Source organism: Acomys minous (assembly GCF_964271855.1).
Source record: "Acomys minous genome assembly, chromosome: 2".
Classification (NCBI taxonomy): domain Eukaryota; kingdom Metazoa; phylum Chordata; class Mammalia; order Rodentia; family Muridae; genus Acomys; species Acomys minous.
Window position 1 is genome coordinate 140,461,078 of NC_140484.1, and position 26,346 is coordinate 140,487,423.

General features: G+C 49.0%; 1 pseudogene across 1 annotated transcript; it reads left to right on the top strand.

The window, feature by feature from the left end:
• The first annotated feature begins 384 nt into the window (after window positions 1-384).
• On the top strand, window positions 385-25,713 carry LOC311578712 (intraflagellar transport protein 43 homolog; annotated as a pseudogene). The gene is made up of 3 exons: window positions 385-408; window positions 3,889-4,452; window positions 25,698-25,713. The product of its transcript is annotated as an intraflagellar transport protein 43 homolog (transcript).
• The last annotated feature ends 633 nt before the right edge of the window (window positions 25,714-26,346 follow it).

Consider the following 26,346-nt stretch of genomic DNA (forward strand, 5'->3'; position numbering starts at 1 on the left):
GCGCAAGTTGGCTAAACGCTGTGAAGGAAATAAGTGGGATAGCAAAGGAGAGCAACAAGTTAGGAGGAAGGACCTACTTTGGAAGGGTGGGTAAGCATGAGCTTTCTGAGGAGGTGATGCTGAGATTAAAGTCTAGTGGATGTGCTGGAGGGTCAACAACATAGACACAGTCACAGCACTTAGGAGGTCGAGGCAAGATGATCAGGAGTTCACAGTCATCTTTAGCTACATTGTACTTGTGGTGAGCCTGGGCTACATAGGGAAACACCATCTTTGAGAAAGCTAAGGCTCTGAGGGAATAAAGAAACCGTGTTACAGAAAGGCCAGTTGAGGAACAGCCCGTGAAAGAGTAGAGTGAAGAGAGGTGAAGGTGGAACGCAGGCGATGCAGCTGAGGCAAAAAGCTAAGGTAAGAGGAATACGGCCAGGAAGTTTCAACTAAAAGGCCTTAAGCTACGGTCTCTGGGGAAATGGATGGTGGCATGGTCTCATCTCACTGGATGGAGATGCTGCTGAGTCCAGTTTAGTCGGCGAGGCGACTTCAAGCCTGACTCCCAGGTTGCTCGAACCAGAAGCCATTGGAGGGAGGGGACAAGCAGGGAAGTTTTGCAGAGTGGGGTCATGCATTTAGAGGTCAGCTTTGGATGCTGTCTTTCAGACACTCAGGAACCATCGGAGCATCTCTGGCAGACAGGACAACAGGGAACATGAAGTTGGTACCAAAGAGCTGCAAGCTGGGAGGTATACTCATTGAGAAGAGGCAGGACAGTGAGCACTTTTGCACCCCATCCCCACAAACTCAGCCCTAGTGTCCAGGCCCTGGGAACTTTCCAGAACATGGGGTTCAGGGGTTGGGGTTCTCCACTGCTCTTCTTATCCCGGGGTCCCTGCAGGCTCAGGGCTGCTCGCAAGTGATGACTCTGCTAGGAGAGGGGAATTTTCCCTTCTCTAGGGGACCGGCTTTTCCGAGGATTGTTCTAAATTCCACTGGCGAGTCCTTGCTGCGTCCTGGAAACAGCGCCTCTTTATGTAAGCTCTCTCAGAAAGTGACAAACCCTGAAAGAATGTTTCAGTGTTCAGATGTAGCCCAGGCAGAGGGCACTGCTCGCCCGAGGCTTGGAGGCAAGAACAGAGGATGTGCTACAGGCAGAGCTGGAAAATGGATGCAGGTGGCCTCTGAGTCACCAGCTTTAGTCGGGGTGGGGGTGTGGGGGATGGCGGTGGGGGAGCCGCTCGTGCGTGGTCCTCCCCATGTTCCAGGCAGAAAGAGGACATTGGAAAGGGAAGGGGCAAGTCACTTCCGAGGGGGCAGGAGAACACGGCGTACCACTCTGGTTTCCAGGTCAGGAATGATTTCTTGCTGAGGGCTCTGAATTTGCTTCAGGGCTGAGCTCAGAGGACCTGGGGTTCTCGCTGCCACCATTCTTGGGCATTAAAGGACACACCAGGGAGGAGCAGAGTCCTTTATGATTAGCTACTTGCCTCTGTTTACTAAACACAGACATCCCAAGCAACCTCTTTGGGGAGGAGGGCGTCACCTTCTGATTGTGGGTAGTCACTTGGACAGGATCTCTCTCTCTCTCTCTCTCTCTCTCTCTCTCTCTCTCTCTCTCTCTCTCGTCTTCCCACCTTATGGAATCAGTAGTGCATAATGGACAATGATGCCGGCAATAGCTATTGAATGACACCAGAGGGATAGAAAGATGGAAATATGTGGACACAGGAGGATCACTAAGAGTTTGGGGGCCAGCCTGGGCTATATAGGAAGTTCAAGGGTAGCCTGGACTACAATGTGAGACTGTCTTAAAAAAACAAACAAACAAAATAAAACAGAAGCCAGCCAAGCAACCATCCAGCTAACCAAAACCAAAAATAATACAAATATGAACTTGTAGAGCTGGCTCTTGATGGCCTCCCTCCATGGCCTTTCTTCTATCCTGAGCTACTTCGCCTTGGGGTTAAATTCAGTCCTTCCCCTAAGGATGAAGCAAGACAAAAGGGGCAGAAGGTTTAGCCACAGGCTTCTCTGGGTATTCTGCAGCCCAGGAATGGTGGGCCCTAAATCACTGTATAGGAAAAAAAAATACCCTTTCCCCTTTCTTTTCTCCATCCCATGGGCTCTCTGTCAAACCCAGGTCCTCACATTCTGAGCTTCCTCTTCTTAGGAGTCTTACAGAATAAGACACCTCCCCTGGACCACTTGTAGTGGCTGCCTGCATTCTTCAGTCTGTGCTTGGCCTGCCTTCCCATCTGACTTTGTCCCGGCCATGCTGTCTCCTTGCCACTTTCCCAAGGTGTCCCCTCAGGAGGTCTGCCTTTGCTGGCTCCTCTCTTGAGATGCTTTCCTCTCAGAGCTTCCTGGTCTACCGCCTACTTCCTTTCAAGTGCTGCTAAAACTGTAGCTTCTGTGCAACACAAACTAGACCCTCTTCACCTGCCCGTCTGTGCTCAGTCTCCTCGCTGGGCTCAGTTTCTCTCCAGAGCTTTTTCTCAACACAGAAAACTATTAGGTATTGATCTGCATGCTGCCTGTTTCTCCTGCTTGAATGCAATTGTTTTCCTTTGTTGCTGCATTCCCAGAGCCTAGAAGAAAGCTTTGGCCCCTGCACACATTCAGTAAATATTTGTTGAATGAGCAAGCGAGTTACTGCATGCAATGAAAATTGAGGTCTTGGTGACTGTTTTGTTCTGATATGTAATCTTCAATGTGAATGTTTGTCATTTGTGTCAACATTAAAAAAAACCCTCAAGTCCATTTCCTAATAGCATTGTCCAATGTGTGCAAAGGATCCCCTCAGCACTGGGCATGAGCCGGGCTGTTCCTGGAAGGATTGCAAGGAGCAGATGCTCAACTTGGTACCCAGGGCCCTTGATGCCCTCAAGACACTCGCTGCCAAGGAGGGAAGCTAAGTTTACACCCTTGCTTTTGGATGAAGCAGAAGAAAAGAGTGTATTAATCAGGTTATTTTAAAAAAAAAAATCAGGTTATCCAGAGGGATTAGAACTCTCTCTCTCTCTCTCTCTCTCTCTCTCTCTCTCTCTCTCTCACACACACACACACACACACACACACACACACACACAGAGAGAGAGAGAGAGAGAGACAGAGACAGAGAGAGCGAGAGAGAGAGAGAGAGAGAGAGAGAGAGAGAGAGAGAGAGAGAGAGGAGGGAGGGGGAATTAGACGTCTGAGTGATACAGAATGTGTGTATATACATCTCCCAGGGATTTTCACAAGGAGGGATTTGTCTCAAGAAGTTGACATCTGTCACTGTGGAAGTCGACATGTCTGTAGTTTTAGTTTTCAGGGCAAGCTGGTAGGGTGGGGATAGAGGCAGCCTCTCTGTCCTAATCTCAAGGCCAAACTCCCATTCTAAAATGCTTAGTCTTTGCTCTTAGAGTCTTTGGCTTATCAGATAAGGCCCACCGTATGATGGCGTGTGATCTGCTTTATTCAAAAGTCTGCTAGTTTGAAGATTTATTTATTTATGTTATGGTCATGAATATTTTGCCTGCATGTATATGTGTGAGCCACGTATGTGCCTGGTACTTGAGGAGGTCAGAATAGAACATTAGATTCCCTGCAACTGGAGTTAGCAGACATGTGTGAGCTGCCATGTGTGAGCTAGGAACTGAGCCTGAGTCCTCTGAGGAAGCAGCCAGTGCTCATAACTGCTGAGCCATCTCTCCAGACCAGAGTCCACTGATATAAATGCTCATCTACCTCTGCAGAAATATCCAGGCTGGCATCTGAGCCAACTGGACTCCATCTCCCAGCTTAACTGCGCTGGAGGCCCCGTTTGAGCCTCCCCCCTCCCCGTATGAGTGAGTGGTAGTGTGCCTGTTGCTGTGTGTTAGAATTAAGTGTTGCTGGAAGTGACGTCAGCAGCCGCGGAGATGGGCCGGTTTACTGGACCTGGCTGAGGAGAGACATTGCAGCTCGGCCACCTCTGGGGCCAAGATGAGCTGCCGAGCTCAACAGGGTCAACTCAGCCTGAGATGTACTTCAGCAGGAAGAATTCTTCATTGACTCAGATAGGAGAGGCTCCCAGACAAAAACCACCTCAAAGGAAGGGAGGCTGGGCAGATGACTCCATGAAGGCATCAACATTGGGAAAGAAAATTTCTGAGGAGATGCCGCCTCAGACAACACAGCCTGATTGGATCAGAGGAAGGAAAATATATCCACATGATGCCGGCTCTGCAAGGTGTGCAGGAGGAAGACTGTGCTGCAGGTGGCGTCCCCTCTGAGCCTCCAGGTAAACCGAGCGATGACCTGCTGTGACCTGGACAATGACCTCATGACGTCCTCGGACTTTCAGGCTTTGGACAGAGAAATTGAAGCGAAGCTCCTCACCAAAGTGCTGGCGCCAGAGCACGAAGTGCAGGAGGATGACATAGGCTGGGACTGGGACCACCTGTACGCTGAGGTGTCCTCAGAGCTCCTCACAAAGTGGAGAAGGAGGACACCATGGGGCCATCCAGGCACGCCTGACCCAAGAAAATGCAAGAAGTCTAAAACCAAGGGAGCTTGCAGGCAGCTTAGAGTTTTTATACAGAATGTTTTGTCAATAAAATATTTATTTTTCAATAGACCACATCAAAACATTCCGGTCCAGTAAGTGGCTTTATTCAGTGGACGAAGAAAAGAATTAGGAGTTGCTGCTGAGGTCCTCCTAGGGCAGTGACATCAATCATCAGGAGGATCTAGGAAGGGCTGAAGAACTCCTATGTGGTTCTGGCTTAACCTCTAGTGTGGCCTCAATTAAAGCTAGAAGTCGTAGCACACAGCGAATGGAAGTCTGGGAAGCCAGAGAGTGCCTGGCTGCTCACAGGCTGCTGTGCACAGAGGCCTGGGGACAACCAGGACCTGAAGGTCATCCAGAGCTCAAGGGCAGCCTAAGAAGAAACAGGCACATAGGAGGCTGGTTCCCCTTGGTGGCCTTGTCCTGAGCCTGCTCACACTGGTGTTCTGCAGGTCCCCCGCGTTCCATGACTTCCCAAAGAGTCAGTTACCTCCTCCCTGGTTTCCTCTGCCTCTGGCTTTGTCTCCTCAAAGCACTTTCCAAGTTGTGTTGAGAGTATTGATGTCACTTAAGCCCCACCACCTCCAAGAGTCTATGATATTTTTAGGGACAGGCTTGCCCCTTTCTCATCCTTGGGTCCCCTGGGCCTGGCACAGCTAATTCCAGATTGCTGCAAGTGTTCAATAGCTAGGCCTTGAATGAGGCACTCCTGCCCAGATGTCTGGACTCCTCCTCCAAAGAGAGCAATGGGGAGGAGAGGAAGTGGGAAGCTGAGTGTCTCCTGTCCTCTGATCCTTTTTCCTATTGTATGAATTTAGTGTCCAACATGACATTTTATATCTCATATGTACATATATACATATTCATCAACTAATTAGCATAGCCATTGTATGTTATCCAGTTTGTCTTTCTCCTTCCAATTTTAGATTAATACTAAATTCTACTTTCTCAGCAAATTTCCAGTTGTTAACTGGTGTACATTAGATTCCCTCTATTTGTTCCATAAAGCCTATAACTTTGTACCCTTTGATTCAAGCCCCTCAACCACTCAGGCTTCTCCTGTTGATGTATGTTCATTATTTACATTGTTTGTTTATTAAGAATGTGTGTGTTGGGCTGGAGGGATGGCTCAGAGGTTAAGAGCACTGACTGCTCATCCAGAGGTCCTCAGTTCAATTCCCAGTAACCACATGGTGGCTCACAGCCATCTGTAATGAGATCTGGTGCCCTCTTCTGGCGGGCAGGTGTACATGCATACAAACCACTGTAGAGGTCAGGGGGCAGCTTTTGGCATCCGCTCCCTCCTTCTGCGCAGTGCGGTCACCAGGGGAGTGCTCTTAACCAACTGAGCCATCTTACCAGCTCTATTTGTTCAAATTTAGAAAACAGGATCCTACACATAACTGGCATCAAGCAATATCTCTTTTCATTTGTCTGGCTTATTTCACTCAGCTCAGTGTCTTCTAAGTTCACCCATGTCGTTTCAAATGGCAAGATCCCCTTTTAAAATGCTGAATAGTTCCATTGTGTACACACACACACACACACACACACACACACACACACACACACACACACACCCGCACATGCATGCACGCACATGTGCACACACACACACACGCATACACACACTTTTCTTTATTCAGTCACCCATGGATGGGCATTTAAGTCGTGTCCATGTTTTGCCTATTATGAGCAGTGGGGATGGGGATGCAGGTGTTGCTGTAAGGTGACAATTTCACTCCCTCTGGGTACCCAGAAGCTGGCAAATTGGAGCGTATGGCAGTTCTCGTTGTAATCTTTCGGTGCACCTCCATGTTGTTTCCCACAGTGTATGCACCATTTTTTTTTCTTTATCAGTAGTGTGCAAAGAGTTTTCCCTTTCCTCAGTTCCTTGCTGCCATGTGCTGTCTTTGTTTTATCTTTTAGATCCTAGCCAGCCTGGAGGGCATGGGCTGGTACCCTACTGAAGTCCTGGTTGACGTTCTCCTGATGATTACTGGTGGCCAGCGCTTTCCCACACTCCTATGGGCCGTTTGTAAGCCCTCCTTTTGTTTCTATTCTGCCATCTTGGCTTTCCTAAACCCCACTTCTACTGAAAAGCCCTTCCCGGCTTTTCATGCTGTGTTCTAGAAAAAGGTCATAGGAGAGCTAGGTGACGATGGAAGATCTGCCAGGGCCCTAGTAGGCCCCGCTGACAGTCATCCAATGATACTCAAGCTGGGACCCGGTGGCCTCCAGTGTGGGGTGGGGTTGGGAGAACGGCCCATTTATACGGGTTAGGAGAAGGCCTGAGCTCAAGGGTCAGCAGGGAACCCCTCAGGGTCCCAGGATGCGCTACTATATTGCCTCTTGCCTACATTGCAGAGGAGTCAGAGCTGTCTTCAGAGACTCCAGTCATGAGATAAATACGTGTCAGGATGACCTGTGACCAACCAACCACAGCTATCTTCATATCTACAAATGGAGACAGTCATGGGAGGACCAACGTGAGACTGTTCTGGACAGTGCTTTTACACATCTGTCCTTCATAGATGCTGCTGGCTGTTCCTAAGACCGAAATGTCCTGGTCTCTGGCCCAGTTTTTTTTTTTTTTTTTTTTTTTTTGGTGGGGGAGGGTATCAGTCAACAAGACTAAGGATGAAATGTTCTAGTTGGGGTGGGCAGTAGCTCCGAGAACAGTAAGTTCTTAACCAACCACCATGTGTTGACTTGACGTTTGTTATATGAAGATGGTACAGTACATTGTGAGAGTCATAAAAAAAAATTGTCCCCCTGCAGCCACAGGGACAGATTGACTCAGCTGTTTATTGGGTACCTAGTGCATGTCTGTCTGTGTTCTAGACACTGGGATACATGGTGATCCAGACAGCTAGCTTCTTGCTTTCATGAAAATTCTGGATCTTTCGTGTCTGATGTCCTGGCTTATCGTCTTCCATCTTGGATGATTACATCAGTGTTGCCGGCCTTAATTCAATTCCATGGTGTGAGGCAAATGCCAGGCTTAGCAGGAGCACTGCCAAGGCCCTTGGAGACCGGAGGCAGACCCTGTCTGATGCAGGAAAACACAGGGAAAGCTTTGCAGCCTGAGACTCTGCTTGGCTTGGGCTATCTGTACCTGTACCCTTCCTTCAATGTATGTAGCAACCTGGCACTCTTCCCTGCCTTGAGCAGCAGAGGCACTGCACTTCAAGCAATAGAGTGAGTTGCTTTCCCTTGACCACCCTATAGCAATATCTGATTTCCATTCAAACACGCCCCCAAACATATCAGGGAATGGGAGGCAGGGTCTAACTCATTTTTGGTGCGTACACAGCAAGGTGAACTGTGTTCTTTGAGGGAAATAAGGAAACCCACTATTTACCATCTTATGCCTATGCATAATGGGGCTTGCATGTGATTAAAGTCAGATGAGTCACGGGAAAGGACACGCCTAGTGACCCGAGGCTTATATCATGGAGTACCCACCACTTACAATCATGGCAGCAAAAGCTTACATAACGTGTGCACCCATTCTCCACCCCTATCAATCAACTCCCCTTGAATCCATAAAAGGCCCCAAACAGTAGCCTGACACTCTGGACATTCTAGCCAAAGCAGCCTGCTGCTCCCTTGCAGTGTGTCCTGTACTGTGTCTTTAAATAAAACTTCTTGCTGCTTTGCTGTCTGCATGTGCCCTTACAATTCTTTGAGTAAGATGCCAAGAGCCTGGAAATACCAGTCGCAATAGTTAGCGACATCCATCCATTTCGCCTACCTTGGGCTCTGGTCTTTGTCAGGGCTGGGCTGAGCTCGGGGCTGGCTCCTTCTGCCTCTCCTCTCCGCTGCTCTACAAGAATTCACTGACACTGACTCCCTGGCCTCAATCTGAGGCGCCAGTGTGAGCCTCCTGATGTTCCCCAGGTGCTGGCTCTGCCTCACTGTGCCCAGGTTTCTAATCCCCAGTCCCCTGCTTTGTCTCAGGGCTCAGGAGTGCAGGCTTGGCTCCACGGCAGCATGGAGACTGATACTCCCCAGGATTCCCAGATGGCCCTGCAGATTTGAAGGCTGCCTGGCCCCCTGGATCCAGGTGGCACAGGGAGGTGTGGAGCTGGGCCCTGATGCTCTGTTTGCTGTGTGATATGATCCAAACTGCTTTGCATCTTTGGGCTCTTATCCACTCACCCTTTTGATGACTCTCAGATCTCCTGTTGAGTATAATCTCAGACTCAGCGCAGCCTTCACAGACAAAGCCACCTAGGATGGAGCTGGAAGAGAGGTTTTGTCTCCCTGACTGGTCTTTATCCTGCCCTGAGACTTCCAAGTCTTCCACAGACCATACCTGGAGGCCCCATAAGATCTGCAGGCTGGCGGGCATACAGTCAGGGAAGCTAGTAGCCAGAGGCTCTTTGGGTTCTCTTGGAGTTGGGTCTGCCAGAGGCAACTTGGCATCCAAACCTCAGAGGACAGCATAGCCTAGCTGCTTTGGACCGTATCCTGCTCTGGATGATGGGTGAAGAGTCATGCATGTTCCAGGGGTGGTCCTCCCCCAACCTCTCTCGTGCATGTGCACATGTGCATATCCTGTGGCATATGTGTGGAGTCAGAGGCCAACTTGTGGAGTTGGTTCTTTCCTTGTCCTTAACGTAGATCCTGGGGACAGAAATTCAGGCTGCCAGGTTAGCGCAGCAAACGCCTTTCCTTGCTGAGCCATCCCAGCAGCCCCATACCTTGTCTGTTAAATCAGATCTCCCTCTGGCCTGGATCTCAAATATGCTGGGACCAGGGATCTCAGGGACACACGTATCCTCACCTCCACGGTGCTGAGCTACAAATGCACGTGTCATGGTTGGCCTTTTATTTATTTATTTTAACTTTTTATTGATTCTTTATGAATTTCACACCATGAACCTCAATCCCAACCATCTCCCGGTCCTCCCATATCTTCCCTCTGCCCTTACAACCTCTCCTTCAAAACAAAACAAAACAAAAAAAATCTTGCTGTGGAAGTTGCCTTGTGTCACGGCGTGTCACGGCGTGTCACGGCATGTCACGACGTGTCACACAGTGTACCATTTTTGCCAAACAGCTTGCAAATATCCATTGCAATGAGTCACTGTCTGGATCGAGGCCTTTTGTCTTCTACTACATCATCAATACTGGATCCTCACTGGGACTCCTCTCAGATATCCTGTTGTCCTGTGTTGTGGAGATTCTGCAACTTTGATTCTGTAGATCAAGCCCCTTCAAACGCTCCAGTACTCCATGTTGGAGTGGACTAACTCAAAGCCCTGGATCTGGGCCTGAGTGGTAACTGACTTTCTCAGCCCACCAGCTCTCCTGTGCCCACACCACCAGGGCCAGCTCTCCTGTGCCCACACCACCAGGGCCAGCTCCCTCCCTCACTTTGCCCAGGTGAGGGGCAAGGCCAACTCTCCTGCCTGCAGCATAATGGTTGGCTTTTTTTTTTTTAAATAAGCCAGGAGCAGGTCTTTCTGTTTGTGTGGTAAGGACTTTAGCTATTGAGCTGTTCCCCCAGCTATCAACATTGGTCTCTCACAGAAAACTGCAAGATTTGAGCATTGAACTTGTGTCTAGGAGATGAAGCACATAGTTGCCAGTAGCCATTTTCCTTAGATGTGAACTTGCGATAGATGTTAAAAGAGAAGAAAGCATCTCTACACCCTGTATATAGGCTTTCCTGAAACTTTTTTCTCTTTAACTTATTTTACTTTCAAGTTTTTTATGTTTTAATGAGCCAGTTTAGAATTTATTGATTTTGTATAACCAGAAAACTAATATGTAATAGAGAACCCAGAATAAAATTCATCTGAAAGACCAAGGTGATAGGGTAAGACCCCTTTGGATCTCTCTGAAGGTCACAGTGGTTTCCAGGATCACCTGTAATTGGCAGCTGTGCAATTAGATAGGACCCATGAACCCTGACACCAACAGCCTGGTGACCCATGACTGAGTGTGGCCAGTACCAGAACCTTGGGCACCATTGTCTTTGCCTTGTCATGCTACAGAGATCTCTCATTACGATAATGCTGGCTAATTGCTGCCAACCTTGTGGCCCAAGGTAAGTCGGCTCACAGTTTAGGGAGAAGGGTGGGTACCAATACTTGGACTTGCCAAACATGCTGGGGTTCTGCTGAAGTCCCACTGGGAAACAATGGTTGATGGAGAAACCTTGAACACCCTGACGTCCATCCTAAGATACAAGCTGCACTTCCGGGGTTCTGTCATTACTTCTGACAGCACTTCCCGGTGGACTCATGGGGCTCCATTGGAGAGAGGAAGGCTGGATAGGACAGGGAGTCTGGACTTCCAGCCTAAAGAGACTCCCAAGAGCAGCAGATGAGGACAGAGATGAGATGGTGTGGAGACCATCCCATACAGACTCTGCAGTTTGCTCAGTTTGTTTCAGAGTGGAACCTACTGTCCTCATTTCAGATGCAAATCCGGGTGTCCCCCAGTTTTCTTGTGTGCATAAATGACCATCATCTTTGGCATGTCCCGGCTTCCACACAGGTTCCACGTCCCTTTCACCTCTGTAACAATACTTGGTGATGTAGTTTGATTTCTGTTGATGTGATAAACACCCTAAGGGTTTATTTGGCTTACACATATTATCATAGCTTAGCACTGAGGGAGTCGGGTCAGGAACTCAAGTAGAAGGAGAAACAGGACTACACAGGAAAGCTGCCCACAAGCTTGCTCTCCGTGCCTCACTCAGCTTGCTTTTTAAGACTGTCCAGGGCCACCTGTCCACGGGTGGCCTTACTCATAGCGGGATGGATCCTTCCCTCCACAGCAGTGGTCAACCAAGTCAGTGCTCCCTCTTCTCAGGTGACCCTGGCTTGTGCCAAGTTGACAGAAAAACTACCCAGCACACAGATTCCTTAAAACCAATGCTTGATCTATGAGCTGAAGTGAGGGTGACTTTTCTGTGCTCTCTTTTGTGGACCACTTGTTCTGTGCTGCAGCCAGTGAAGAAAAGGCTGGGTCTCTGCCCAGACAAAGAGGATGCAGTAAGTGCTTATGGTTAGCACAGCTCTTTCCTTTTGCTGTTTCAAGGGGATCCCAAATTCTGTAAGTGCCTGAGACCCAGAGTCTGCTTGTTGGTATCAAATTCCTCAAAGGTGGGTGTTTTCCTTCCAGGGCCACTCTCTCCTCTCCCTCCTGTGATCCTTAAGTCTGTCAGGCTTAGGAAAGAGGGGATAACCACCATGCTCAAGGGTGGCCTCACTGGCTGTTGCAGGTAGGACCTGGTTCATGATGTAGTAATGAAGATGAAGGCAGAGAGTGTGCTGGGAGCCACAGGCTCACCACAGGGACTGTAGACCAACAGGAAGATGCCTATAAAGGCATGCATGCATCCCCCACCCCCTTACCCCCCACCTTCACCCCCTCTCCCTGTCAGGACCCATGGTAAGCACAATGCTCAGTAACCAGGGTGATACCTTCGCCTGTATCACATTTTCCTCTTGAAAGCTATGTACAAAAGTGACCACTAGGGGGCAGGAGGGACCTCTTTAGCAAGACAACTTGCTCCTCAGAGCTGGAATTTCTCTCCTGGTCTCCAGGGCTGAGACTTCCCTGCTTCCAGTTCACTGCTCTCATAAAGTAAGAGAATATAGGTATGTCATAATGGGACCAGCTGAAGGAAATTTGGGGGGGGGCCTGTGTTTAGCAAAAATAAAATCATTATGTTTATAATTAAATAAAGGAAGCGCTTAGGAGTTGGAGTTTGTGTGAAAGTTTAAATGAAAGAATTACAATCATTTTCCTACTAAACATGACCCTCCTACAAATCCAAACCTATTTGTATCTAATTATATGCTTGAAATGGCAATGTTATTTCTTCTAATTTTTCTGGAGCATAAGTGACAAGAACTTTCATTAAAACAAATTGATGAGACAAAACTTATAAGCAGGGGATGGAGAGACAGCTCAGTGGTTGATAGCTCATGGTGCCTTTGCAGAGGACCTGAGTGTGGCTTCCAGCACTTCTGTCAGGTGACTCACACCCTGTAATTCCAGCTCCTGGGAGAATCCTATGCCTTTGGCCTCCATGGGTACCCTCACACACACATACACATGATTTTAAAAAGCAATTATTTTGAGACAAGGTTTCACTGCATATCCCTGGCTGGCCTGGGACTCACTATGTAGAAGAGGCTGGCCTATGAACTCATAGAAATCTACCTGCCTCTGCCTCCCCAGTGCTGGGATTGAGGACTGTGCCACCTGCTACAAGTAAATTTCTAACCACCCAAAAAAATCTACTGGTTGAAGCTGTGTTTGAAGGTCATTACAACTTTCTCTTCTCATTTTTCCAACAAAACCCACACCCTTGACATTTCTTGTGATGGACATGGGCTATGTGTCCATCAAACGATTCCTGCTCAAATTCATAAAGTGGTGGCGTGTGCTGCCCTGTGGACCACACACAGAGTATCCATCTTGTGACCAAAAGTGTTCCTGGGCTGAGAAAATCTAAACACCTCGAGTGACTCTCATCCTGCCTGGCCACACGGAGTCCTGATCTGCACCTTCAGAACTGACATGGCTCCCCTCCTCAGTCACAAGCAAAAGCAGAAGTGTCCCGTCTGGTATTGATACAACATGGATGAGTCTCAAAAACATTATCCTGACTGAAAGAAGCCAGACGCAGAAAGCACAGGCTGCATGACTCCATTTACTTGAAGTTTGAGAGAAGGAATAACAAATTTGTACTGATGGAAAGCAGATGAAGAGTTGTCTGGGTCAGTGGCATAGGGGAGTGGTGCAGGGGTCACCTCAGAGAGGCTCATGGGACATTGGAGAGGACACAGCAGCTTTCTTTCTGAAGGCTGATGTGAATTCATAGAATTTCCATGGGCCAAAACAGCCTCTCTCTCTCTCTCTCTCTCTCTCTCTCTCTCTCTCTCTCTCTCTCTCTCTCTCTCTCTCTCTCTTTCCCTCCCTCCCTCCCCCCTCTCTCTCTCCCTCCCTCCTTCCCTCCCTCCCTCCCTCCCTTCCTGAGAGGATCTCATGTGCTCATACTGACCTCAAGCTTCTGTAACCGAGGATGATCTTGAATTCTTTAAACTAGCTTTCAGTTTTGTGTATGTGGACGTTTTGCCTGCATGCGTGTCTGTCTGTGTACTACGCACATTCCAGGGAGGCCAGAAGAAGGCATCGGAGCCCCTGCACCGGCAGCTGTAGACCATTGTGAGTTGCCACGTGGGTGCTGGAAACCCAATCTGGCTCCTCTGGAAGAGCTACACGCGCTCTGAACCACTGGGCCATCTCCCCAGAGTTGACCTTCAACTCTTGCTCCTCCTGCCTTTACCCCCCACATGCTGGGATTATAGGGGTACATCACCACACTGGACAGTGCTGGGGATCAGACCACAGCTTCCTGCATGTTAGGTAAGCACTCTACCAAGTGACCTACATCCCTAGCTCCCAAGTCTTATTTTTCTTTTAATTCCCTCCCACCAACCACTGAAAAACTATAAAAGCTATTTTTAACCATTGGCAGGCATGGTTTGTCTGGCAGGAGTAGTTTGCTAACTCTTGGCTTAGAAAGGTGCATCAGTGTAGAGACTCTCACAGGTCCGCCTCTCAGGATTAAGAGGCCTGAGCTCCTATGAGCTTTGAAAGAAACCCAGCAGTTCTCTCAGCCTCTGAAGATGCTGAGGACTATTCTTTTTTTGTTTTGGGGTTTTTGAGACAGGCCCCCCCTCTCTCTTTTAGTTTTTCAAGACAGGGTTTCTCTGTGTAGCCTTGACTGTCCTGGACTCCCTTTGTAGACTAGGTTGGCCTTGAACTCCCAGTGATCCTCCTGCCTCTGCCTGGGCCTCCTGAGTGCTGGGATTAAAGGCGTGAGCCACCACACCCACCTTTGAGTACTGTTCTTAACACAGTTGCCATCTTTAACACAAATGGACTGTTGGAACTTCTAGTCTTGCGAATTTGACTTTCAAATAAGTTTTCACAAACCATTAGGGTTATGACACAACTAAAGTAGTAAAAGAGGGCCATAAATTGGCGTAAAATCCTGTCAGGAACCATGTTAATCAGGCTTGCAGTACTGTGACAGGCAAATTTTATAAAGAAAAAAAAGGGGGGGCATTCATTTAGCTCACATTTCTGGAGTTCAAGTACAAAACCCAATAGTCCCACTAGGTGGCATCAATGGCAGGAACACATGGAAGATATATATATATATATATATATATATATATTTTTTTTTTTTTTAACAGAAAACCCCCACAAGCTTTATTATGTATACGGTGTTCTGCCTGCCTGTAAGACCTACACACTGGAAGAGGGCACCAGATCTCATTTGTAATGATGGTTGTGAGCCACCCTGTGGTTGCTGGGAATTGAACTCAGGACTTTTGGAAGAGCAGCCAGTGCTGTTAATCTCTGCGCCCAAGAGATTATCTCTTAAGCCAGGAAGTGAATTGTTTAAGGGCCAATTCTGTTTGATGGAACTCACTGTGCAGTTGAGGCTGGCCTCAAACTCACAGCAGTCCTCCTGCCTTGGCTTCTTGAGAGTTAGGAGTCTGGGTGTGGACCACCATACCTGGCTCAGGCTGACTCTCATAACTCTTGTGCGACCCCAGGTCCCATAGGACCCATGTAGGCTCAATTTTCTTAGCAAATATATATTTTTTTGTGAACTTGTTAACCGAGAGTATCTCACGTATAACCCGACTAACCTAAACAATAGGAAAAGATTAAAGAATACAATAATGAAACAGTAAGGATATCAGTTCTGAGGAACGATTCTCCTAGCTTAATCAGCAGGATTTCTTCTGCTGGAACCTGGAGCAACCAGAACCTGGAACCTCAGCCGGAGCCGGGAGCCCCAAAGCCTTCCCTCATGCGGTTCTCTCTAGGAGCATGGAAGTGAGCGATGAACAGCCAAAACTATCCCCAGTCTCCGAAGGCCCCGCCTCTTGTTTTTGGCTCACATTTATACCTCCTCTCAGCATTTGTTCAAGGATGTTTTTCAGCTGCTTAATAACCAATCTCCCCCACATGGTGGTTTGACTTCTAAGGGGATAAACATCACCTGCTCTCTCACAAGTCTTTTTCTCATCCCCCACTTGTGATCTAAACAAACAAACAAACAAACAAAAACATGTTTATCTCTCCTTTAGACCCACTCCCCCAGAGACCTAAGAACTCTTAAAGGACCAAGCACCTCTAAGTGCTCCCACCATATTATGGACCCAACTCTAAACACAAGAGCCCTCAAAGACAAACTGGAACCAAATGCAATCAAGCAGGCTGTAGGCATGAAGGGTCAAAAACGAACTAATCTCTGACTTTGTTGCCGTTTATTTGCAGCAGAGTTTCACTGTGCTTCCCACGGTAGCACTGACATCCTAGACTCAAATGATCATCCCGCCTCAGCATCCCATGTACTGAGACTGTAGGTATAGGCTGGCTTTGTAGTGTTTTTCATTTTGTTTTTGAGACAGGGAACTGCTTTGTCTTCCAAGCTAGCCTAAAACTCTCAATCCATTTGCCTCCACCTCCCGGGTGCTGGGAGTTACAGGTGTGTGCTACCACACTGGCTATCAAATTCCTTATGGATGAGGTCTGTACAAAGGCAAATGTTGGGCCACCATCTGAATAAGACTCAAGAGCAGGAGCTCTTCAGGTACCATGTCCAGGAAGGCAGCTTACCAATCTCATCACTTCCTCTAGGACCCAGGATGCAGGCTACACTGTGTGGGATGGTCTAGCGGGTATCTGAGAGTGCATGGTGTTGAGTCCCCACTCAAAAATAGCCACAGAGTTCTCCACTTTTTTGCTTGCTGTCTTCTGTGAGAGCCCCATGTCCCTGGGCTCCCACATCCAGCCTCGTCTTACTCCCTTCCCTGTCACAGAACTCATGTGTGGTCTGTGGGTCTTGTTACTGGGAGTTTCTGTTGAAATCAGGAATTGATATCACACAGAGATGATGTTGGAGGTGGCGAGGTCACAGCAGGCTTGGCCACCCTGATTTCTTCCTCTCTTCCTTCTTTCCTTCCCTTCCTCTTCTCTAGTCTCCAGGTGCCTCTGTGCAGCCAACAGCGCCTCAGACCTGCCTCCCCTCAGGGGCTGGGCCATGCTGTGTGGACCCCAGAGCTGTCCCTTAGTATCTCTCACAGGGCAGAGTCCTGAATAGACACTGATAGTGTCTTTTAGCTGGAACAGAGTCAGTAGTTCAGTAGGGGGCCCGCCCAGGCCTGACTGGAAACGAGAAGCTATAGCCAGCTTCACTGCCTGTCCTCAGGGGCCCTTGGCCGCTTGGGATAGGATACCGGCCTGTTACACTCCAGAACAGCCTGTCATGTTTACTGACAGGAAATCAGGGGGTAGAATGGGATGGAGACCAAGGAGGGAATCTTGTAACACCACAGGGCAGAGAGGGATGGGGACCAGGACAGGGACAACGTCAGGGATAAAAAAAAAAAAAAAAAAAAAGGACTCTGGCCTGGGACAGAGGCAGAGAGATCTCAGTCTGTCTGGCCTGCCCCAGCCTTGACCCTGAGTACCCGCTGGGGTCTCTGCTCTGGGGACCAAGGAGAGAAGCCAGCGGCCTATCTCGGGGGACAGCCATGAACACAGCATGTGGAGTTTCAGACGCATCCGGGCACTAGTTAGAGAGCTTAATAGAGCTTAGCCTGCCAGCCTCTGCCTCTGTGGCGCTCAGGGTTCCTCTGCTGGGGCTCTAGGGAATAAGCGCTGTGGGAAAGGACAGTCTGAGGTCCAGGAAGGGGACCTCTCTGGGGCCCGGGATTTTGTGGCCACCTTGGAGCTTCAGACAGCTGGGGGCTGAGCTGTACAGCCTGGGCCTCTGCGGCCCTGGCCTGGGCTGCTGTTGTTGCAGCTTCCATCTCCAACAAGTTTGCTCCCCTCTCTCTCAGAGGACACTGGGCGGCCTTCTAGAAGCTGGCTGTGCCCAGATAAGCGGTGAGGATAAAACAGACCCCGTCCCTGGAGCGCCAGTGTGATATGCCATCTCCGTTTATGCTTATATTAAAACAAATGTGTAATTAGGAAAAAAACCCCACTTTTTTACAGATCTATTTAAGAAAACATCGAGCCCTTACAGAAACTACACTTTTTTTTTTTTGGTTGGAGGTTTTTGTGGTTTTTGTTTGTTTGTTTGTTTGTTTGTTTTTGCTTTTCGAGACAGAGTTTCTCTGTGTGTATCCCTAACTGTCCTGGACTCACTTTGTAGACCAGGCTGGCCTCGAACTCACAGGAATCTGCCTGCCTCTGCCTCCCCAGTGCTGGGATTACAGGTGTGTGCCACCACGCCCCAGCTCCAGAAACCACACATTTAACAGGCATTGTCCAGGCTGCTCCCAGAGCCTTGGCCTCTGCGCTCCATCTCATGCCATACTCTCCACACTTTGCAAATGAGGCAAATGAGTTTGGGGAAGGGAGGCATGCCTGGCCTGAGGAGCGGTGAGGGAGTACGTGGTGCTACGCTCTGCGTGTAGCAGGCTGCTGCTGACGGGGTCGAGCCCGTGGCGTTTAAGGCAGCACGTTAGATATGTTTTCACTGCTCTGGCAAAAGGCTTGACAGAAGCAGCTGAAGGAAGAAAGACAGCTGGGAACACAGCACAAGGGCCTGTTTCAACCAGTGGTTGACCGGACTCAGAAGTGCCCATCTGCAATCCCAGCATGCCTTTGGTGAGATGAGAAGCCAGAGACAGGTGAAGCTGTCGGTCAACGAGAGACCTTGCTGCAAGCAAGGTGAAGGTGAGGAGTGACACCTGAGCTGTCCTTTACATACACGCTGTGGTGGCACATACATGTCTATAATCATACAACCGTGAGCATGCGCACACATACACACACACACGCAGAGGAGGCAGGAGGGAGGAAAGGGTACAGAAAGAGACATACACAGACAGGGAGAGGGGGGGTAGGGAGGGACACACAGAGATAGAGACACAGGAGAGGGAGAGACAGTTATAAATAGGGAGAGAGAGAGAGAGAGAGAGAGAGAGAGAGAGAGAGAGAGAGAGAGAGAGAGAGAGAGAAAACAGAGTGATTCTTTGGGCTCACAGCTCATATGGCAACATGGGTGGGTCGAGTGTGAAGCAGCTGGTCATAGCAGCTGGTCATGCGTGTCCACTGAGGCAGAGAGGCGCTCGGTTCATTGTCTCTTTTTTATTCTGTCTGACACTGCAGCCCATGGGCCATGATGTCTGAGTCACTGTTCTGTTGCTGTGAAGAGACGCCATGGCCACAGCAACTCTCACAAAAGCAAGCACTGAGCTGGGGATGGCTTACGGTTCACTCCATTCTCATCCCCGAGGGAAGAAGCATTGTGACACTGCGCAGGCAGACATGGTGCTGGAGATGCAGCTTAGCGCTCTGCATCTGGATCTGCAGACAGCAGGGAGAGAGACAGACTCTGGGCTTGGAATGGGCTTTTTGAAACCTCAAAGCCCCCCTCCCCCAGCCACCAGTGACAAGCTTCCTCTAACAAGGCCTTGATTCCTAACCCTTTTAAGTAGTGCCACTCCCTAGTGACCAAGCATGCAAATACTTGAGCCTCTGGGGGTCACTCTTATTCAAACCTTACATAGTGATTCTGAATCTGAATGTAGCCAAGTTTGTGTTCAGGCAATGAGGGGAGTGTGTGTGTGTGTGTGTGTGTGTGTGTGTGTGTGTGTGTGTGTGTGTGTTGGGTAACATTAGCCTTAGGGTGGGCTAAGGCGTAGGGTAGTTCTTCCTAGATGAAGGTGCTCTGTCTCTAGCCACTTCTGATGCGTTCTCTTGTCAACTGGCTTCTTTGCCAGCACCGTCTAACCTGGCTACTAGCTTTGGTTTCAAGCCGCCACTGTCTGGCCACTCTGTCTTCCGACAATGTTTGCCGTCTCCATTCTGTCCTTTGTCCTTGACCATCATGGTGTCCTCTCTCTGTGTCTCTCTCTGTGTCTCACTCACATACACACACACACACACACACACACACACACACACACACACACACACACACTTCCCCACACAAAATATCACTTATCTTACTTTAGTGGGTGTCGGAAATGAACGGGGGTACCATGGGTTTTCCACCGCCTTGCTTAATGAGAAGTCTTAGTCACACTTGGCACAATTTCCTATCGTCATCAATCCCTCAAAACTGTTCCTGTCAGGAACCTACAAACTACCTCACCTGTCACTTCACTGCCCTCTTGATTCAAGGTCACTCCGCAGCATTTCAGGCAGCTGGCCACTAGTCCTTTGTTCCTCATGCCAACACATCCCTCCCACAGGTCTGCCTCACCACTGTTTCCTTTCTGTGGTGCTAGGGCTTGGCCCTCCCTTCTGTTAGCAAGCCTCTCCCACTGAGCTCCATCCCAGTGCCGCCTTTTACTTGTTGAGACACTAAGTTGCCCAGGCTAGCCTCAAATTGACTGTGTAGGCCAGGCTGGCTTTGTGCTTCCCGTTCACCCGCCTGAGGCTCTGAGAGGCTGGGGTGACAGGCTTGGGGCTAGATCTTGTTTGACTGGCTGCTCTACACTCTTTGTTGCCATTGCTGACTGCTTGTCAAAGCAACCTTTGTGTCCTACCTGCTCTGACCACTGCAGCTGTCTCTCTCCTGATTGGCTGCCCTGCTCCACCACTGTTCCTCACACGCCATGACCCTCCTCCTACTCAGCAGTCAGAGTGAGACCATTAAGTGTGCCTCTCAAGTTGCACCTCACCCTGGTTCGGAAACTGATTTCCTGTTCCTTGTAAAGAAAGCCCAGTGGCCATCTTTTACCTGCCCTGGCTCACAAGCCTCAGCCATGGTGAAAGTCTCGTTGTTTCTAATCCAGTCCTAGGCCTCGACTCCTGCTAGGAGTGCTGGTCTCAGACACAGTTGTTGTCATCCGTTATTGGGGGAGAGCCTTTCTTACTCGGCTCCAGCCAGGCTGGGCAAATGTCTCCCAAATCATCTCTCGAGCATCATTGTGTTTGCTTCTGCTCAAAGAATTCCTAGAAGAGGCACTGGATGTCATGATGCGTGCCTGCAATCCCAGTTACCAGTGAGGTGGAGGCAGGAGAATCATGTTTGAGGATAGCCTGGGCTTCATAGTGAGTTCCAGACTAGCCTGAGCTATAAAGTAATACCTTGTCTCAACATGAAGCATGGACAGGGGCCTGGGGAGGTGGCTCAGTGGTTAAGGGCACCCGTTGCTTTTCAGAGCAACCAGGTTTGGTTCCCAGCACCCCCACAAAGGAGGCTTACAACCACCTGGAACTCGAGTTCTGGGCTCTGATGCCCTCTTCTGGCTTTGAAGGTACTGTATGCATGTGGCAAAGCATGTGGCAAAGCAAAAAACCAAACCATGTGGCATGTGCCATGTGGCAAAGCAAAAAACCAAACCAACCAAAGAAACAAACAGAGCAGAAGCAGGTGGATCTTTATTAGTTCCAGGCCAGCCAGGATTACACAGTGAGGCCCTGGGTTAAACAAACAACAAACAAATAAACAAACAAACATACCCACCCAACAAAACAAGACAACAGTAAAAACACAGGAAAGAGATGTAACTCAGTGACAGACTATTTCATGGCGCATATTGGCCCCTGGGTTTGACCCCTGCCTAGTATTACCACAAAAACAAACAACAAAACAGCAACAAAATCCTTGTAAGAATCATCCAGAATTATTTTGTTCACATCTTTCTTCACTTGTACATCATCCACCTCTCTGTATTAAAACATTAACTCTGAAATCTCAACACTTCTGAGACTGAGGCAAGAGAATCAAAAGTTCAAAGCTAGCCTTGGCTACATAGCAACTTGGAAGCTAGCCTTGGCTGTGTGAGCTCCTGTCTCAAAAACAATACCTTCCTCCCCAGTTAACTCTGAGAAGAAAAGTCCTTCTTTGTGTTGTTTACTTCTTGTGTCTCTACTTAATACATGATTTGGAATACAGTAGGTACTCAATAAATGTTTGTGTGCTACGTGAACAAGTGACCCAGGCAAACTAAAGAGACCAGGAGCAGGGACATTTCCTAGAGATGTGGGCAGAAAGGCCTTCCTAAGTGTGTCTCTGGCATTTTTGCTTCATTTTGAGGCCATCACACCATTCAGTCTGCTGAGTCTGTACAAGCCTAGTGAACAGACACTGAAGAGTCGCTTTAACAGACACTGGGGAGTGTGACAGCTAGAGTGACCGTACAGAAGGTGCCGTCCTGCAAAGAGGTTGCTCCATTCCTCTGTCCCCAACAGCTCAACTCTTGTACTGTAACATTCTGTGACTTTCCGTGACTCCTTACAACTTACTGGGAGTAATTTTCCATGTGACTAGACAGCTCTGTTGAATGTACCTGTGAACCTGTGAGGAGAGGACTCCCCACCTCCCCACCCCCTGCCCCTCCACCAAAAAAAAAAGAGCTGGGAGGGACAAAGAGATCAGAGAGGGAAGACTTGGTGGCACGAGCTCCCGGATCTCCTTCATGTGGGAGAGTCCTGGTAGGTGGCACGGTTTGTCTTTGTGGTTCTTTAAGAGGAAGGATTAAAAAGTCCGTAACACTGTCTCACCCACTCACTCACATCCACACATCTAGGGCTGATTTTGTCCATGGTTTGTGGCTCATAGCCCATAATATTTCCCAAGTGTCTAAAACAGTAAGATTACAGTATTTGGTCTTTGGTCTTCGGTTCCTAAAGCATCTTAGGGCCAGATGCAGAGCGAAGGTGGAAGGCAGCCCCAGCATTAACAAGCACCCTCACAAGTCAAGGACTCTCAAAGCTCTTCTCCTCACGCCAGAGGAGCTAGAATCTCTCCTCCTCAAAGCGGGGTCATAGGAACCTAAAGCTACACCCAGCATCCCCCACCCCTCCTGTCTAAGAGGTGACCACACAGGACTCTATGACATACTGTCCTAGCTTGGTTTCTATTGCTGTGACCAAACACCAGGACCAAAAGCAACTTGGAGAGTGAACTAAAGACAGGAACTTGGAGGCGGGAACTGAAACAGAGGCCGCGGAGGAACGCTACTTACTGGATTTCTCTCCATGGCTGCTCAGCCTGTTTTCTTCTTCCACCCAGAACTACCTGCCCATGGGTGGTACTGCTCACACAGCCCCATCCACACCACTCATCAATCAGATACACGTCCTGCAGACATGCCAATCTGATGGAGACTTTTTCCCAGCTGAGGCTCCTGCTTCCTCGAGGGCCCGTGCTGTGCCAAGTTGACAAGAATTGACCAGCACCCCACCCCCACCCCCCCAAATCTGGTCTGATGACGAACCATGAGACCTTATGTCAGTTGTTGCCACAAAATACCTAACAACAAGCAACTTAGGAGAGGGAGGGTCTCTTTGGGCTCACAGTTAAGAGCAGCACAGTCCACCATTGTGGGGGGAGGCACGGTGGGGAGAGCAGCTTGGCCCACAGGATTGACCAGGAAGCAGAGGATGGGAAACCAGTGTTCAGCTGGCTTTCTCCTCTGTTCCTTTCGATTCTGTCCTGGGCCCCAGTTCTGGGTACATTCTGGGTGGGTCTTGTCTTTCCAGTTAAGCCTTTCTGGAATCACCCACAGATGTGTTGCCACGGTGATTCTAAATTCAATTAAGTTAGCAGTTAAGACAAATTATAGTGTACCACCACTTCAGAGGGGAGTCTTGTTCTTGGGAGGAAGGAGTGCTGTTGAGGGGCCAAAACACATCCAGTCATGAGACGAGGTCTCTTCGTTCTGTGCTCCCGTGGCCCCCAACCCACACCCCCACACCCCTGCCCCCTTAACATTTAGTTGAACCAAAGGGAAGGCTTGTGGGGCTCCCAATCGTCAGCCAGGCAGACAGAAGTTTTAGAGGCCCAGACTTGTGAGGGGCCTCTCGGGGGTGGTATAGCGACACGGACTGCAGGTAGGTAGTGTCAGCGTCAGTCTTGGGGTGGAGGGTATCTAATGAGCACCTGGTGCAGGGCTGGTTACTTGCTTATGGTGAGAAAAAGTATTTCAGGATCATCGAAATGGCCAGTGTTTGAGTATACTCAGGAGTTAAGCGTCTGTTTTTATTTGTACCATGTGTCTGTAGAGAAGGCCTCTCTGTCCCCCTTCCTCCCCCCTTCCCCCCACCCCATCCCACCCCTCGCTGCTACCCACCCGTCCAGTTAGAACTAAAAATGTGTGGTTTGACGCTCAGAACAGATATTGAGAGACAGTCTCCCCAGGAGTTTGGGCCGGAGCCTGGGACATGACTATTTATCAGGCTTCCTTTCCTTTGTGATTCTCTGCGGTTATTGATGTCTTTGGCTTGAGGAAACAAACCAAAACAAAAATTGCAATCTACTTATGAAAATAGAGAGCGAGAGAATGTGAATGTTTTGAGGATGGACAGAGAGAGGCCAAGCCCCTCAGAGTGTTTTTATCTGTGACTTGGGGGGTGGGGGTGGGGGTGGGGGTGGGTGCCCAGCAGGGCCTCAGCACTCCCACAGATCCATTTCAAAGTGAAGGCAGCTGCCATGGTCTGGCTGGTGGCATGGTTCTGGCCTGCTCACAGGCTCAGCAGGAACTACAGGTGAGTGACAGCGCTGGAGCTGGCTGTGTCCCTGTGACCTTTCGGCTAGGTGGCTACCTAGCTACCAACAGCTTGCAGCCTGGAGCCCTGTGACTACCACCTTCTTAACACTTTTGGGAAGAGACAGGTTGAGAAAAATCCCCTCAGGCCACTGGCCTGTTAAGTTGACAAGGACATGTTGCTGGGGTATGCCAAGACACGAATGTTTAGGGAACAATTTTTGCCTGGCTTTGTAGGTGCCTTAGAAAAGGAGACTTAGGGGTTAAATCTGATGCAGTCCCAGGGTTCCCCAGTCCCCCGGTTTCTGTTCTAAATGTCACATTCCTCAGGGACGGGATGCCTTTCTGGAGTCACATATCTGTTTCTGGGCCAATCAAATTGAAGGACCCTGTAACTCAGGAATATGCTGCAGAGAATGCCAATTTTTCATGAGAGGTGTTCTCAGAGAGGCAGATTCACTAAGTCATTTATCAAAAGGCTAGTAGCCACTGATTCGTACAGAAAACCTCGGACTTTGGCTTTTCTTCAGACTCTCTCTCTCTCTGAGGCTCTTGGAGTCATGTGGTTTGGACTCTCCGAGGCAGTCTAAGGACCATGCAAGCTTGCATGAAGTGCGGGCAGTCCCAGGCTCCTGTGAACAGGGATGTGATGGAGATTTAAATTGTATTTCCATTAAGCCTCACTGTTCTCAGTTCCCCAGGAGAGCACGTGGAGGCCTGGACCACACTTGTGAGAGCAAGGTCATTATCAAGTGTCTGCTCATCACATAGATGGGCCTGTTGGCGCCTCCTCGTCTGACCATTTGCTTTTCCTGCCATTGCTTGGAGCCAGGCGTGCAGAGGGTCACCTCACTAACAACAACGACATTCTCTGCACAGCTTTATTTCTTACCTCATGCTCCTCCCCCTCTTCAGCTATAAGAGGCAGGCCCTGGCATGCATGCATTTACTGTGCATTGGGTGCAGGGATAGCTTCACTTCATCTTGACAATAAACCTAAGCGGCAGAGTAATAATATTTAATCCCCACTTCATAAATGGGGAAACCAGAGCTTACGGGGCTTAATGTGGTGCCCAAGGTAACATAATAAATAGCAGGTTCAGGATCTGAGCCCAGAACGATGAATTGCAGAGACAGCATTGCTGACTCATGACGCCTGTTAGTACCTGGGATGGCTTGTACTCATAAGAGAGTGGATGCTAGCTGCCCCTCTCTCCTTTCAAATGTGAATTATTATATATGTAGGGAATAGGGGCACAGTGAAGATTACAAGTGACCACCAAATATCTGTGTGTTCGCTCTCTCTCTCTCTCCTCTCTTTTTGAAAATTTTCTTTTATGTCTGAGTGTTTTGTGCATGCAAGTAAATGCATGTCTGGTGTCTGGAGAGACCAGGAGAAAGCGCCATGCCCTCTGGAACCAGAGTTACAGACAGTGGTGAGCTGATGTGTGGGTGCTGGGAACCGAACCCAGGTCCTGTGCAAGAACAGCAGGTCCTCTTAACTGCTGAGGCCTCTCCGGCCTCCGTGGATCTTTTAAAGATACTGCAGTTGAGGTTGAGCTGTGTGACCGTGTCTGGACTGCTGGATGTGGGAAGTGGTCTGCGCCATATTTTGGGCATAAACCCCTTTCACCTGTTCTTCTCCCTTTTCCTGTTTCCAGGATCGGAAGACTCTAAGCTGGCTGAGTTGTCGCAGGTGAGGAGCAGTTGCTGCTTGGAGATAGGCAAGCAGTGGAACTGCCAACCTCTGCCGAGTGCTAACACAGCAGAGGAGGGAGCCTCTGCTGGCTTAGACTAGGTTTGTTATAATGCATCTGCTAAATGCATAAAAGAGTCAAACTCAGAGCAAAATCGGACAGGGACTTGCAGGATGGATAATTAACTACATCCTCAACAAAATGTACGTTCGCTTCAAAGACAGAAACAGATTGGGAATGGGCTGCTGACAGGGCTCGGTGGGTAAGGAGCCTACTGCCCGGCCTGACAACCTGAATTTGAGCCCTAGGACCCACGTGGTGGAAGGAGAGAACCAACTCCTGCAAACTGTCCTTTGACCTTCCTATGCATGCTGTGACATGAGTGCACGCGCATGCTCACATGCACACACACACACACACACACACACACACACACACCTGTGATAAAATTAAAACAATAACACAAAAGCTTCCTATTTTTTTCAGTATTTCAGAGAAATACTGAAAGAAAAAGGGCAGTGTCTTAGTTTCTGTTATATTGCTCTGATGAAATACCATGACCAAGGTAACTTAAAACAAAAATCACTTAAGCATTTAACTGGGGACTTGTTTA